Source organism: Tachyglossus aculeatus, chromosome 4 (assembly GCF_015852505.1).
Source record: "Tachyglossus aculeatus isolate mTacAcu1 chromosome 4, mTacAcu1.pri, whole genome shotgun sequence".
NCBI lineage: Eukaryota > Metazoa > Chordata > Mammalia > Monotremata > Tachyglossidae > Tachyglossus > Tachyglossus aculeatus.
In genome coordinates this window covers 56,675,232-56,689,493 of record NC_052069.1, presented here as the reverse complement: position 1 = coordinate 56,689,493, position 14,262 = coordinate 56,675,232, and positions in this window count along the sequence as shown.

The window sequence follows — 14,262 nt, the reverse complement described above, 5'->3', positions numbered from 1 at the left end:
TTTATCAAATGGTTCTTAAAAGGCTATAAAGGGAAGGGAAAGATGACCTCTTGCACACACTTTCAGTTCTATCATTTTATAGTATATATATTTTAGTAAGGACTACCTGATTAACTGATTTTAATGTAAATAGGGAATGAATTTTCCATTGTAAATTGGGGGGTTTTGACTTTTTAAATCTTCCAATGTTTCATTAAGAAACAGAGAAAAAAAAATGCTATGCCATTAATAATGACTGTGAAAACTCTTCTTTTTGTTCCACGTCAGGAATATTAAATTTTACCTTTTAGATCCATAGCTGTCATAAATTGAAGGAAGCCATTTTGGATTCTACTGAACTAGACTAAAATAAGAAAAGAAATGCACAAGTGGATTTTCATTACATAAAGCTTATCAAAACCACAAACTTTAAATGAGCAAAAAGGCATAAGACTGATGTTCATGATTATTGGCATTTTTCATTAAGATATGTTATGTTTACTGTGATTACCCACTGCCTCCACTTCCACTCCTCCAGTTTTCTCCTTCATACTCTTCACTTCCCAGCAACTGCCCTAGAGTTTCCATGACTTGCTTCTTGTCAAATCCAATGGCCTCTACTTCATCCTAATCCTTCTATACCTCTCATCTGCCTTCAAAACAGTGGACTACTTCCTTCACCTAGAAAGAAGACCTTCTTCGATGATCTCCACATGGATGAGGGCCAAAGTTTCTTCTCCAGGCCTGACCTCTCTCCTTCTTTTTAGTCTCACATTTCCCTTTCCTTTCATTACACCTCTCTATCTGGATATTCCACCGACATTTCAAACTAATTATGTCCCAAAACCCCTCATCTTCCCACACAAATCCCATCCTCCCCATATCTTTTCCAATGCTGCAAACACCACCAATATCCTTTCTGTCTCAAAAGCCCATAACCTCAGTACGATCCTTGACTCATTCTGACTCTCAATTCTACCCACATAGTCAATCTGTCACCAAATCCTTCTTCACAGTATCACTAAAATCTGTTTTCCTCTCCATCCAAACTTCTACTATGCTGAGCCAAACACTTATTCTGTCCTGCTTCGCTGACCTTCCTACCTCCTGTATCTCCACACCCCAGGCCATAATTCATTGTACTATCTGTAGTGAGCCCGCAGAGGCCATTTTGTTGGCCAAGAAGCCCTTTCACAAGTGACTGCTTTTTTGACCCTGTGAACAATAACATGGAGGAACTAGCTGGGCTGCTCTGCTCCAGGGCAGATCGTTGCAGGGCTGGTCTACAGATTAGGCATGGGGGGAGAAGTGGTCTTTCCTCCCTGCTTTACCCAGTAATGGGCCTGGAGCAGTCAACAACCATCAAGTAGGAGCGGCTGCGTAAACTGGAACAGCGAACCACTGTGATGACTGAGGCAGATAAAAGAAGGTCACCTTGAGTCACGAGGAGCCAGCCACAAATGAGGCGACACAATGAGAATGCAGTCATCATGCTTTAAAGATCAGAACTTAGAGCGGGCCATGGCAAAGAGGCACAGGCCCTGCGAACCTCAGAGCAGCTAAGACTTGCACCAGGAGTCTGTGCCACCTCTTGCAGACATCACGAACGATCGTAGCCTCCCTAAGCCAGTCAGACTCCCCAAACTCCTCTGACATGACACCATCTCCACAAACTTGGGTTAAAACAGTCAGATGCGTAGTTATGTTTGTAGTGTGTGTGTGTGTGTGTGTGTGTGTGTGTGTATGTGTTTGTGCATTTCCCCTTCAATCAGAATTGGAATGGAATAAAGTTTTTCATTTTTGAACTTGTCACAGAGTGCCCCATCTAGGAAATTCCTGGTTATTACATATGATTAGAATCCATCTTGAACTTACTGGACCACTTAGGAGACTCCGGCACATAGAGGTCGGTTAGGATAGTGGGTTTTCCCAGCTCAGGAGGAAGGGCTGGTTTGGAGCCTATAAAGCAGGTTCTTGGCCTGGGGAGAGGAGGGGCTGATTTGGAACCCATAGATCAGGACCCGGGGCTCGTGACACTGTTCAGATCATTTTTCTAAAAAAAAAATTCAGTCCATGTAACCCAATTCTCGAGAACCTCCAGTGGTTGCCTGTCTACCTCTGTATACAACAGAAATTCCTTACCACAGCCTTAAAGGACTCAGTCACGTCACTCCCTCCTACCTTACTTCACTGATTTCCTACAACCTAATCTGTATATTTTGCTCTTCTAACTGAAACAGTATGGCCAAGTGGAAAAGCATGGGCTTAGGTGTCAGAGGCCAGCGATTCTAACCTCAGGTCTGTCACTTACCCATTGTCTGATCTTGGGCAATTCGCTTAACTTATATGTTTTTCAGTTCTCTCATCTGCAGAATGGCGATTCAATACCTATTCTTCCTCCTACTTACTCTATGAGCCCCCGTGAAACCTGATCATCCTGTAACTAAACCCAGCATTAAAGCTACTAACCATCTGATGTTTCTAGTCCAGACCAGAAAACTAGATCCAAGGAAGATGCATGATTAGAAATTCCAAGTTGATAAACTATGTAAAGGCCCCAGTAATCATGGCTGAAGCAAGTTCATAAAGAGGGCAGAGAGTGACCAAAGCCAAGATTCCAATAATACTACCAATTGAAAAGAATAGCAAAGACAAATACAAAACCTGAAGTCTATAAGATGATTTTTAAAGCTTTGGAGTGCCAAGCTTGATTGTCTACTGACCAGAAACCAATCACCTTGACTAGGTGAAGCATTTGAAGGGGACTTGGCTACAGAAGGGAGTCTAAGCAAAATTAAGCCCAAAGTAACTCATCCAATCAATCAGTCAATTGTATTTATTGAACATTTACTGAGTGCAGCACACTGTTCAAAGTGCTTGGGAGAGAATTTAATCACTACACCTCAATCTCATCTGTCTTGCTGCTGACTTGTAGCCCATGTCCTGCATTTGGCTTAAAACACCCTCCCTCTTCATAATGACAAACACTCTCCCCCATTTCAAAACCTATTGAAGGCATATCTCTTCCAAAAGGCCTTCCCTGACTGTGCCCTCATTTCCTCTTCTCCAACTCCTTTTTGAGTCTCCCTTGCACTTGGATTTGTTCCCCTTATTCACCTCTCCCTTAGTCCCACAGCACTTAAGAACATATCCATAATAAATTAATTCATATTAATGTCTGTCTCCCTTTCTTGTCTGTGAGCTCACTTTGGGCAGGGAATGCATCTACCAACTCTGTTATATTGTACTCTCCCAAGCACTTAGTACAGTGCTCTGCAAACACTCAACCAATATGCTTGATTAAACACAATTTACTAAACAATAAAGTATGGATGCCACTTCATGTTCTGAAACAGGTAAGTTCCCTGGAGTTAGGAGGGGAGCAGAAGGAAAAGTAGAAGAATGAAAATTCTTCAGAAACCCACTTTTCCAAAATACCCTCCAGATTAAAATTTACAGTCTTTAGACAGTGAATGCTAATGTATAACTCTCTACAGGAAATGCACGTATGTTTCTGTCATTTATGTTGCATTAATATTGTATTACATGTTTTATGCTGTATTTTATATGGATGCTATTTCTGCTTGTATATTCATGATTGTGGTCTTTGCCACACTAAAGATCTAGTGACATGGGGACAAGCTTGGGAGTATGCAGACCTGTGTTTTAAGCCCAGTTCACCCATTTTCCTGCTATGGGACTTTGAATGAGTCAGGTTTCCTGTGATGCCATTTATTTATGAAATGAAGATTAAATACTTGTCTTTTCTCCTTAGTCTGCGAGACCCATGTGGGACAAGGGTTATGAAACTTGCCTCTTTCCTAGTATTTAGCAAAGTGCTTGATTTTTTGTTTGTTCATTTTTAATTGTACTTGTGAATACCATTAACTAATATTGCATGATAATTGGGTTGACCACAGTCCCTGTCCCCACTGGACCTCGCAGTCTAATTAGGAGGGAGTAGGAATTAATCCCCATTCTACAGATTAGAAAATGGACAAGTTAAATTCCAAGTTCATTGCAGACAAGTGGCAGAACAGGGATTAGAGCTCATCCCCTCAGACTTCTAGGTCTATGCTCTTTCCAGTAGACAACATTGTTTTCCAAAGTGCTTAACAAATATCACTGTCATCATGATTATTCCACCACCAACTAATATATTTCTTAAGGATGGGAAGAATGTATTATTATAATTCCCCAAATTATCCCCCCAGTAAGCTACAAACAGTGAATGTTCACTGAATGCTGGTGACATAGCTCAGTAGCTCTACTTCCACCTTTAATGTTTCCTAGAATCCTTTCTGGAGCCATTCTTTACAAATGGAGCTTCAGTGCATAGCTGTGTCCTTCAGCTAATTAGGGCCCCCAATTCTCTTTCAATACAAAGATAGCACATCTTGTGGATTGAATACTAAATTATACATTATAATTTTGGTACATTCAATACAGTTGCTCTTGGGAACTTTTTTCAAATAATCATTACAGTGAACAACCCTCCTTAAAAGTGTCTTAAGAGGGAAGTTGTATCCAATAGCATTTGTCAAGATATGTGCTTCACAGACCTGTTTCCAAGTCACAGTGATTTGGAGATTTTTTAATGTAATGTTTAATGCATTTAATTTGATTGCAAAAGAGTACCAGTTATATAACTTGGTCCTCTGGTGTGTGATTTTTTTAAATCTGCATGTTAAAATCCTACTATGAGTAATCCTTCCTAATACGAGTAGTAGAAAATTGCTGACTGAATTGTATTCTTAGGGAAATGTCTTACTAGACTGAATTAATTTCAAAATCTTACCGCTTTTTTTTCCAATGTTCATACATTTGTTGCATAAATAATTGGGCATGGTACACATTTGACATGTTTACCTGAATGCAGCTCTATGAGAGGAAAGGAAAGCACATTCTCCCTAGAAACACATTTCACTTGTTTCAGCATTGTGTATTACCTAAGATTCTTATCAAAATGTAATTCTATTTTTATCAGATTATACAAAAGCTTTGCTCATTTAACAATTGGCTCTTCTGACATAATTCTGAACAAGAAATAGTTTATTTATGTTATCTGAACTGCACTTGCTTTATAAAGAAAAAAAGCTTTTTCAAAAGTACATCAAGATTATATCAACTTTCTTCTTTATAGACTCATACAGACACCCAGAAAGGAGTTCCAATTGCTTTTACTAAAGATGTAACTCAGGTTCCCAAGTTCCTTTTTGATCTGTGAAGGGTTTTGAAAAATTATCAACTAGGCTTGCTAGTAAATAAAGAAATGTGACAATTTGAATAAATTTAACACAAACTTCCACGATATAAATATTTCCTTACCATGGTTTTGTATGCCTCATGTTTACCATGTCCCATATTGTATAATCTTTGAGTATAAGAAATACAGAGGTTTTCAGTAAAATGTGCTTTTTGGGCAAATATTCCTGGATTTCATCCCTTGTTTTCGTTTCTGCTGTTTAATTTGAAAAAAAAAAAACTACTGTGTGATACTGTAATGTTTCCTGCCCCCAAATCAACAGTGAATATTTTAAATATAAATGTTGAATCAAAGCCTATAGTGCCAAATAGTTGTATCAGTCTAGTTTTCTTTTTAATTGGCAGTATCTTTTATAAAGGGAGGTGCAATAATGTAGGGATTATTCATTCACTCAGTTGTATCTATTGAGCACTTACTGATTTGGGGTGACTAATTTGAGGATGTTAATATGCTGCTGTTTAGAAAACTTGAAGTACACCTAATGACAACATATGAGACATTTACAAATGTACTCTTTTAGAGTACATCAGAAAGATGGGGGACCAGCAGCAGAGGCAAAAGTATACAAAGGAGTAAACAAGTCAATGGACTCAATTACATCTCTAGTTATAGCTGATGCTGTGATTTGCTTAAACTGGAAAATCATTCAGTCACACTTGGTGCTGTTCCCAGTGCATGATTCCAGGACAAAGCCCAGAGTCCTGGAGTATGATTACCAACCTCATAATGGATGAAGCAAAGAAATGTGTTCAACTCTGCAGAATGAAGATTAGGCATCATTCCACTATCTTGAATTTGTCTGATCTCCCCTTCTGCAGGAGAATTACCAGGGCCCCCTCTAAGGAAGTTTAAGCATAGAGGGTGTGTGCTTTGAATGGCCAGGAGTCTGTCTCACAACCAATGCTGCCCAGGATTGCTGGTGGCTCAGCACTGATTCCCTCAACAGCTGTCAATCAATACCATATTGTTCTACTGTACTCTCCCAAGTGCTTAGTACAGTGCTCTGCACACAGTAAGCACTCGATAAATATGATTGACTCAGTGACTGACTGGGCCCTAGGGGTGGCTTGTGTGTTGGTGGAAAGGGCTGGGGTGTGGTAAAGTTCACAGTGTCAATCAGATTTACTGATGGCAGGGTTTCTGAGATAGACTTTGGGGTAGACTATTTAGTTTTGCCCCTGAAACCAAGCCATTTTTCTGCTTGAGACATTCCTTCAGCAGAGCAAAACAGAACTGCAAAGGGAAAAAATATTTAAAGAACAACAAAATAGTTTGTCCAGCATTGACTACGTGATGAAATATATTGGCAAGGTGAAGAGCAATTTGGGCAGAAATTGAATCCATCATTCAGGCACTATGTGGAATGCAGAAAATGTCCAGGGAAAAGTAGCATGTACATAATATCTCAAAGTAGGAGATTATCTCTATTTAAGGTTCTTTTACAACAGCTCAACAAGCAGCGTGGCTTAGTGGAAAGAGCCCAGGCTTGGGAGTCAGAGGTCATGGGTTCGAATCCTGACGCCACCACTTGTCAGCTGTGTGACTTTGGGCAAGTCACTTCACTTCTCTGTGCCTCAGTTCACTCATCTGTAAAATGGGGATTAAGACTGTGATACCCCCGTGGGACAACCTGATCATCTTGTGACCTTCCCAGTGCTTAGAACAGTGTGTTGCATGTAGTAAGTGCTTAATAATTGCCATTATTAATAAACACATGTTGGATGGCAAAGGATGACAATATTATTTAAGAGACATCTGGAGACTTTTAGGTTTTCCTTCCATAAATAGTCAATCATATTTATTATTTACTGTGTGCAGCATATTATACTAAGCACTCAGGCGAGTGTATTTTAACAGAGGTGGCATATATGTTTCCTGCCCTCGAGGACCTTAGAGTCTAGAAGAGTAGCTCAGTCTTCACTAGATTTATGTTAAACTAAATGAAGAATGACCTTGAATGGCAGACTAGATGAAGCAAGCACAGAATGCCAACATTTTCCTTTCAGCTAACATAAACAGAGTGCATACTACTAACAAAAGGATGGCATGGATTTTCTATAAGCTATGCACTAGGGTAGATTCAAGATAATCAGATCAGACACAGTCCCTGTCCTGCACAGAGCTCCCAGGCAAAGAATACCAACTCTCAATTTGCTTGGTGTTTGATAATTATGCAGAGCATTGAACTCACTGGAAACATCACAAAGCAAAATTGAAATCGACCCTACACCTATAGACCACCTGAAAGAACTGAACTAGAATTGCATAGCTGACAGTTAAAATATTTAGCAGCTCATATATAAACCCATGTAGGTTACCCAGTTCAGCCTGTTTACAGCTATTCCATTGGTGCTATTCAACAGTTTCACCTGGGAAAAGGAAATCAGTGTTGATGAATAGCAGCTGACACACCTCCCCTTCCATGAAGACTATGCTAAATGATGAAGCAATATTGCAAAGGAAAATGCAGGAATTGTAGATACAGTTGCACAACATTCCACTAAAGATTAATCTCTTGAAGATTGAATGTTCAGCGAATTTCCTGAAAGGATCCATTCATATAAATGGCAAAGACATAGATGAAATGGAAAGCTATTCCTAGCTTGGCTAGGAAATAAATGAGAGCAACACATTTGATAGGGAAAGGAGCAAGAGTAGGATCCGTTTCAATAAATCTGAATTTTTCCATTAGACAAGAAGTAGCAAAGAAGAAAAGAGTATGTTATAACTCGATGTTTTTGCCTTCAACTTTACTTGGCAATAGCCATCAAACAAGAGAAGACGTTGTAGCCAAAGAGCAACTGAATTATGAATTCTCCTCTTGGTTTTCCTCTGAACTCTCTGGTCACTAACTCTCAATCTCTTTTGTAGGCTTTTCCTCTGGCTTCCACCCTATAACTGCGGGAGTTCCTCAAGGTTCAGTTCTAGGTTCCCTTCTATTCTCCATCTACACCCACTCCCTTGGAGAATTCATTTCCTCCCATAGTTACAACTACCACCTCCATGTGGATTGTTTCCAAATCTACATCTCCAGCCCCAATCTCTCTCCCTCTCTGTAGTCTTATATTTCCTCCTGCTTTTAAAATATCTCTAGTTGGATGTCCTGCCAAAACCTCAAACTTATAATGTCCAAAACAGAATCCTTTACCTCCCTCCTAAACCCTGTTCTCCCTCTGATTTTCCCATCATTGTAGATAGCACCACTACCCACCGTGTCTCATAAGTTCTTAAACATGGTATTGTCATCAACTCATCTCTCTCATTTTACCCATATATTCAATCCATCTCTGTGCCGCTAAAATCCCCTTTCCTCTCCATCCAAACTGCTAACATGCTAATCCAAGCAATTATCCTAACCTGCCTTGATTACTGTATCAGCCTTCTTACTGTCCTCCCTGCCTCCTGTAACTCCATACTTCACTCTGATGCTACCAATCCACCTATGCATCAGGCAAAAACTCCTCACTCTCGGCTTCAAGGCTGTCCATCACTTCGCCCCCTCCTACCTCACACCTCCCTTCTCTCCTTCTACAGCCCGGCCCGCATCCTCCGCTCCTCTGCCGCTAATCTCCTCACTGGGCCTCGTTCTCACCTGTCCTGCCGTGGACCCCCGGGGGGAGGGGGAGAGGGAGAGGGAAAGAGGGAGAGAGGGAGGGAGAGAGGGGGGGAAGGGAGAGGGAGGGGGGAGAGGGAGGGGGGAGGGGAGGGGGCAGGGGAGGGGGAGAGGGGGGAGGGGGGAGGGAGAGGGAGGGAGAGAGAGAGAGGGAGGGAGGGGGAGAGAGAAGGAGGGGGGAGAGAGAAGGAGGGAGGGAGAGAGGGGAAGAGGGAGAGAGGGGGGAGAGGGAGGGGAGAGGGGGGAGAGGGAGGGGAGAGGGGGGAGAGGGAGGGGGAGGGGGGAGAGGGGGGAGAGGGAGGGGGGAGGGGGGAGAGGAGGAGAGGGGGGAGAGGCGGGGGGGAGGGGGAGAGGCGGGGGGGGAGAGGGAGAGAGAGAGAGAGAGAGAGAGAGAGGGGGAAGAGGGAGAGGGAGGGGGAGAGGGAGGGGGGAGAGGGAGGGGGGAGGGGGGAGAGGGAGGGGGGGAGGGGGTGAGAGGGGGAGGGGGAGGGGGAGGGGGAAGGGGGAGAGGGAGGGAGAGGGAGAGGGAGGGGGAGAGGGGGACGGGGGAGGGGGGAGGGGGAAGGGGGAGAGGGGGGAGAGGGAGAGGGGGGAGAGGGGGGAGAGGGAGAGAGAGGGAGAGGGAGAGGGAGGGGAAGAGGGGGGAAAGGGGAGAGGGGGAAGGGGGAGAGGGGGGGAGGGGGGAGAGGGAGAGGGGGGAGGGGGGAGAGGGGGAGGGGGAGGGAGAGGGGGGAGGGGGGAGAGGGGGAGGGGGAGGGGGAGGGGGCAGGGAGGGGGGGAGGGGGCAGGGGGGAGGGAGAGGGAGAGGGGAGGGGGAGAGGGAGAGAGAGGGGGAGGGGGAGAGGGAGAGAGAGGGGGAGGGGGAGAGGGAGAGAGAAAGGGGAGGGGGGAGGGGGGGAGGGGGGAGAGGGAGAGAGAGGGGAGGGGGGAGGGGGAGAGAGGGGGAGGGGGAGAGAGGGGGAGGGGGGAGGGGGGAGAGAGGGGGAGGGGGAGAGAGGGGGAGGGGGGAGGGGGAGAGAGAGGGGAGGGGGGAGGGGGAGAGAGAGGGGAGGGGGAGAGGGAGAGAGAGGGGAGGGGGAGAGGGAGAGAGAGGGGAGGGGGGAGAGAGAGGGGAGGGGGGAGAGAGAGGGGAGACGGAAAGCCTGAGTTTTATATAAAGTTTATTCCACGAGGTGAATTGAATTATGTCATTGTTTAAGCTCAATGGATTGAACTTCCCTTTCGGGAGGAATGTAATCAATTAGCAATATTAGGGAAAGCACTCATACGTTATTTCGCAGGTGATGTGGGCGGGAGGCGGCTGGCTCTGAGCAGGTGCTCTCCCTAAGCGGGAACAGTCCGCTTGAGTTCCCCGCGCAGGGCCCGGCCGGCCGCCCGGCCGGCCAGCTCCCGGCACCGGTTGGCCCAGCCAGGAAAAATTCACTTGTAAGCTTTGCCCGTGCCCGGCTAGCTCTCAATCAATCAATCAATCGTATTTATTGAGCGCTTACTGTGTGCAGAGCCCTGTACTAAGCGCTTGGGAAGGACAAGTTGGCAACATATAGAGACGGTCCCTACCCAACAGTGGGCTCACAGAGGAGCAACCCACTTCTGTTCCCCATCCGCAGCGGGGCATCTAACTCCCAGTCAAGGACGAAGTTCAGCGAGACACTCACCCGTCCGGCAGCCCTTCCCTCAGTGTGTTGGCCTGGTTGCAGAGAGCAAAAGACACGTGGGCCGCCCCTACTGCCGCTATTACTCCGACTGCTGCTGCCTGTCTCGATGTTCTGCCCGGAATAATAATAATAATATCATTTATTAAGCGCTCCTTATGTGCAAAGCACTGTTCTAAGTGCTGGGGAGGTTACAAGGTGATCAGGTTGTCCCATAGTGGGCTCACACTTTTGATTCTAGACTGTGAGCCCACTGTTGGGTAGGGACCGTCTCTGTATGTTGCCAAATTGTACTTCCCAAGCGCTTAGTACAGTGCTCTGCACACAGTAAGTGCTTAATAAATACGATTGATTAATGCCCATTTTACAGGTGAGGTAACTGAGGCCCACTGAAGTGACTTGCCCAAAGTCACACAGCTGACAATTGGCGGAGCTGGGATTTGAACCCATGACCTCTGACTCCAAAGCCCGGGCTCTTTCCACTGAGCCACGCTGCTTCTCAGAAGGTCAGAGGCCACAGATCTTTATATCACCTGTGGCTTGGGCCATTCCCGTTCTGTCCTCGGCTTGCTCAATCTCCGCCCCTTTCATCCCCCATACCTTATTTGGCCAGCACAGAGATGAGGAACACCTATCTTTCCTCCCCGCTCCCCTCTGGCCAGAGAAATTGCCTCAGAGGTAGCCTTGGACCTTGGGATGGCTGATGCCTAGGGTCATTATATCCCCTGTGGCTTGGGCCATTCCCGCTTCCCTCTTCTGCCTGCTCAATCTCTGCCCCAAGAGAAGCAGCGTGGCTCAGTGGAAAGAGCACGGGCTTTGGAGTCAGGGGTCATGGGTTCGAATTCCGACTTCACCACATGTCTGCTGTGTGCTCTTGGGCAAGTCACTTAATTTATCTGAGCTTCAGTCACCTCATCTGCCTCCCCTCCCCCCTCCCCTCCATCTTACCTCCTTCCCCTCCCCACAGCACATGTATATATGTTTGTACATATTTATTACTCTATTTTATTTGTGCATATTCTATTTTATTTTGTTAATATATTTTGTTTTGTTCTCTGTCTCCCCCTTCTAGACTGTGAGCCCACTGTTGGATAAGGACCATCTCTATGTGTTGCCAACTTGTACTACCCAAGCGCTTAGTACAGTGCTCTGCATACGGTAAGTGCTCAATAAATATGACTGAATGAATGAATGAAAATGGGGATTAAGACTGTGCGTCCCACGTGGGACAACTTGATCACCTTGTATCCCCCCAGCGCTTAGAGCAGTGCTTTGCACATAGTAAGTGCTTAACAAATGTTATTATTATTATTATTATTATTATTATCCCCCATACCTAATTTGGTCAGCATGGGGGTGAGGGATACCTTTCTTTCTGCCCCGCTCCCCTCCGGCCAGAGAAGTCGCATCAGAGGTGGCATTTTGACCTCGGGTTGGTCGATGCCCAGGGTCACCTTGGCACAGTTTGTTAAGACTACTCAATACTGGTCTGAGAAAAATGCATCATGCTTCCAGATATTTGTTAAATATCAAATATACACCCAGAATTTAATATAATATATAGGGCCAGAAAAAGTGGACTTTTGGTTTGGCAATTGTTCGGGCCAGCCTGCCTTTGATGGCCTTAAAACACTTCTATTTTGGTGAGGATCAAATTTTGAGAATCGATTAAAAGTGTGTAGGATAAAACTAAAGAAATCCTATGTTAGAGTACGAGGTTTGTGAACTCCATGTGGGAAAGGAACATGTCTTGTGCTTCAGATGTCCTTTAGCAATTTTTTTTGTCTAGTCTTAAGCTGCCGAGTCATCTTCGACCCATAACGATGCCATGGACACCTTTCCCAGAACATCCCATCTCCATCTGCAATCATTCTGTTAGTGTATCCATAGAGTTCTTTTGGTAAAAATATAGAAATGGCTTACCATTGCCTCGTTCCTTGAGTCTCTGCCCTCAACTCTCTGCTGCCCAGAACAGGCAAGTTTTGACTTGTAGCAGATTGTCTTGCACTCGCTAGCCGCTGGCCAGGCTAGGAATGGAATATGCCTCTGCTTGACTCTCCCTCCCATAATTGAGACTGGTAGAGTACTGGAAACTCTTAGGTGTGACCCTGAGAGGTGTTACCAGTGTTTACTACAGTTTATTGCATACAGTTTATTGTAGAAATACAATTTCCACTACTATTGTTTTAGACCGAGTCCTCTAATATTAGTAATCTAACAGCTATTTATAGACAGCAGCTTTGAAAAGAGAAGAAAAGAAATGAGCGACACCAAATTGGTCTAGAATATAAACTGAAATTTCCTAAGAATATCACCATTTAAAGAAGTGGATGAAAGTTCACTACCTGTTCTCAAAGGTGAGGTTACTTGGATTGTTTCTGCCCTAATTATCTTGTGGCTTAATACAGTGCTTAACAATTAGTTAAGCACATTATTATATTCATTACTATTATTATTATCTTTATTATAAATCCATGATTGAGCACTTCCTGCATGCAGAGCACTGTACAGGGAAACAAAGGCTCAGATAATGCTGTATCACAGCTGAAAACTGTGAGTCAGTTGCTGAGGATAGAACTGCATGGTACACTGTCTTCAAGAAGGGAGTAGCTCCTTGTCTCAGCAAAAGGTTTGTGGGAAAAGAAATATAAGGAGGAAAAGAGAAAACAGCATCAGACACTCCAAATATTAAATATGACATCACAACAAAACCTGTCTCTCCCCACTTCAGTCTATACTTCACGCTGCTGCCTGGATCATCTTTGTGCAGAAACACTCTGGGCATGGTACTCTCCTCCTCAAAAATCCCCAGTGGCTGCATGTCAACCTACACATCAAGCAAAAACTCCTCACTCTTGGCTTCAGGGCTCTCCATCACCTGCCCCCTCCTGACTCACCTCCCTTCTCTCCTTCTACAGCCCAGTCCATGCCTTCCGCTCCTCTGCCGCTAACCTCCTCACTATACCTCGTTCTCGCCTGTCCCACCATCAACCCTTGGCCCACATCCTCCCCCTGGCCTGGAATGCCCTCCCTCCACACATCCGCCAAGCTAGCTCTCTTCCTCCCTTCAAAGCCCTATTGAGAAATCACCTCCTCCAAGAGGCCTTCCCAGACTGAGCCCCCTTTTTCTTCTCCTCCTCCCTCCTCCCCCCGGCCCTACCTCCTTCCCCTCCCCACAGCACCTGTATATATGTTTGTACAGATTTATTACTCTATTTATTTTACTTGTACATATTTACTATTCTATTTATTTTGTTAATGATGTGCATTTAGCTTTAATTCTATTTGTTCTGATGACTTGATACCTGTCCACATGTTTTGTTGTCTGTCTCCCCCTTCTATCAATCAATCATATTTATTGAGCGCTTACTGTGTGCAGAGCACTGTACTAAGCGCTTGGGAAGTACAAGTTGGCAACATATAGAGATGGTGCCTACCCAGCAGTGGGCTCACAGTCTAGAGCTCCCATTGTTGGGTAGGGACACAGAAAGTGCTAAATAAATACAACTGAATGAATGAATAAGGGACAACCTTTAACGCTTCCAACATGGCTGGGACTATAGATCCCGCATTGGCCTTTTCAGACACACATGCAGTGATGGGTGAATTTCACCATCAGTGGTGTTTTTTTTTAATACAAAGGACAAAGACTACAAAGGAATACAATAATATATATGCATATACATATATGTAATAATCATTCATTCATTCAATTGAATTTCTTAAGCGCTTACTGTGTGCAGAGCACTGTA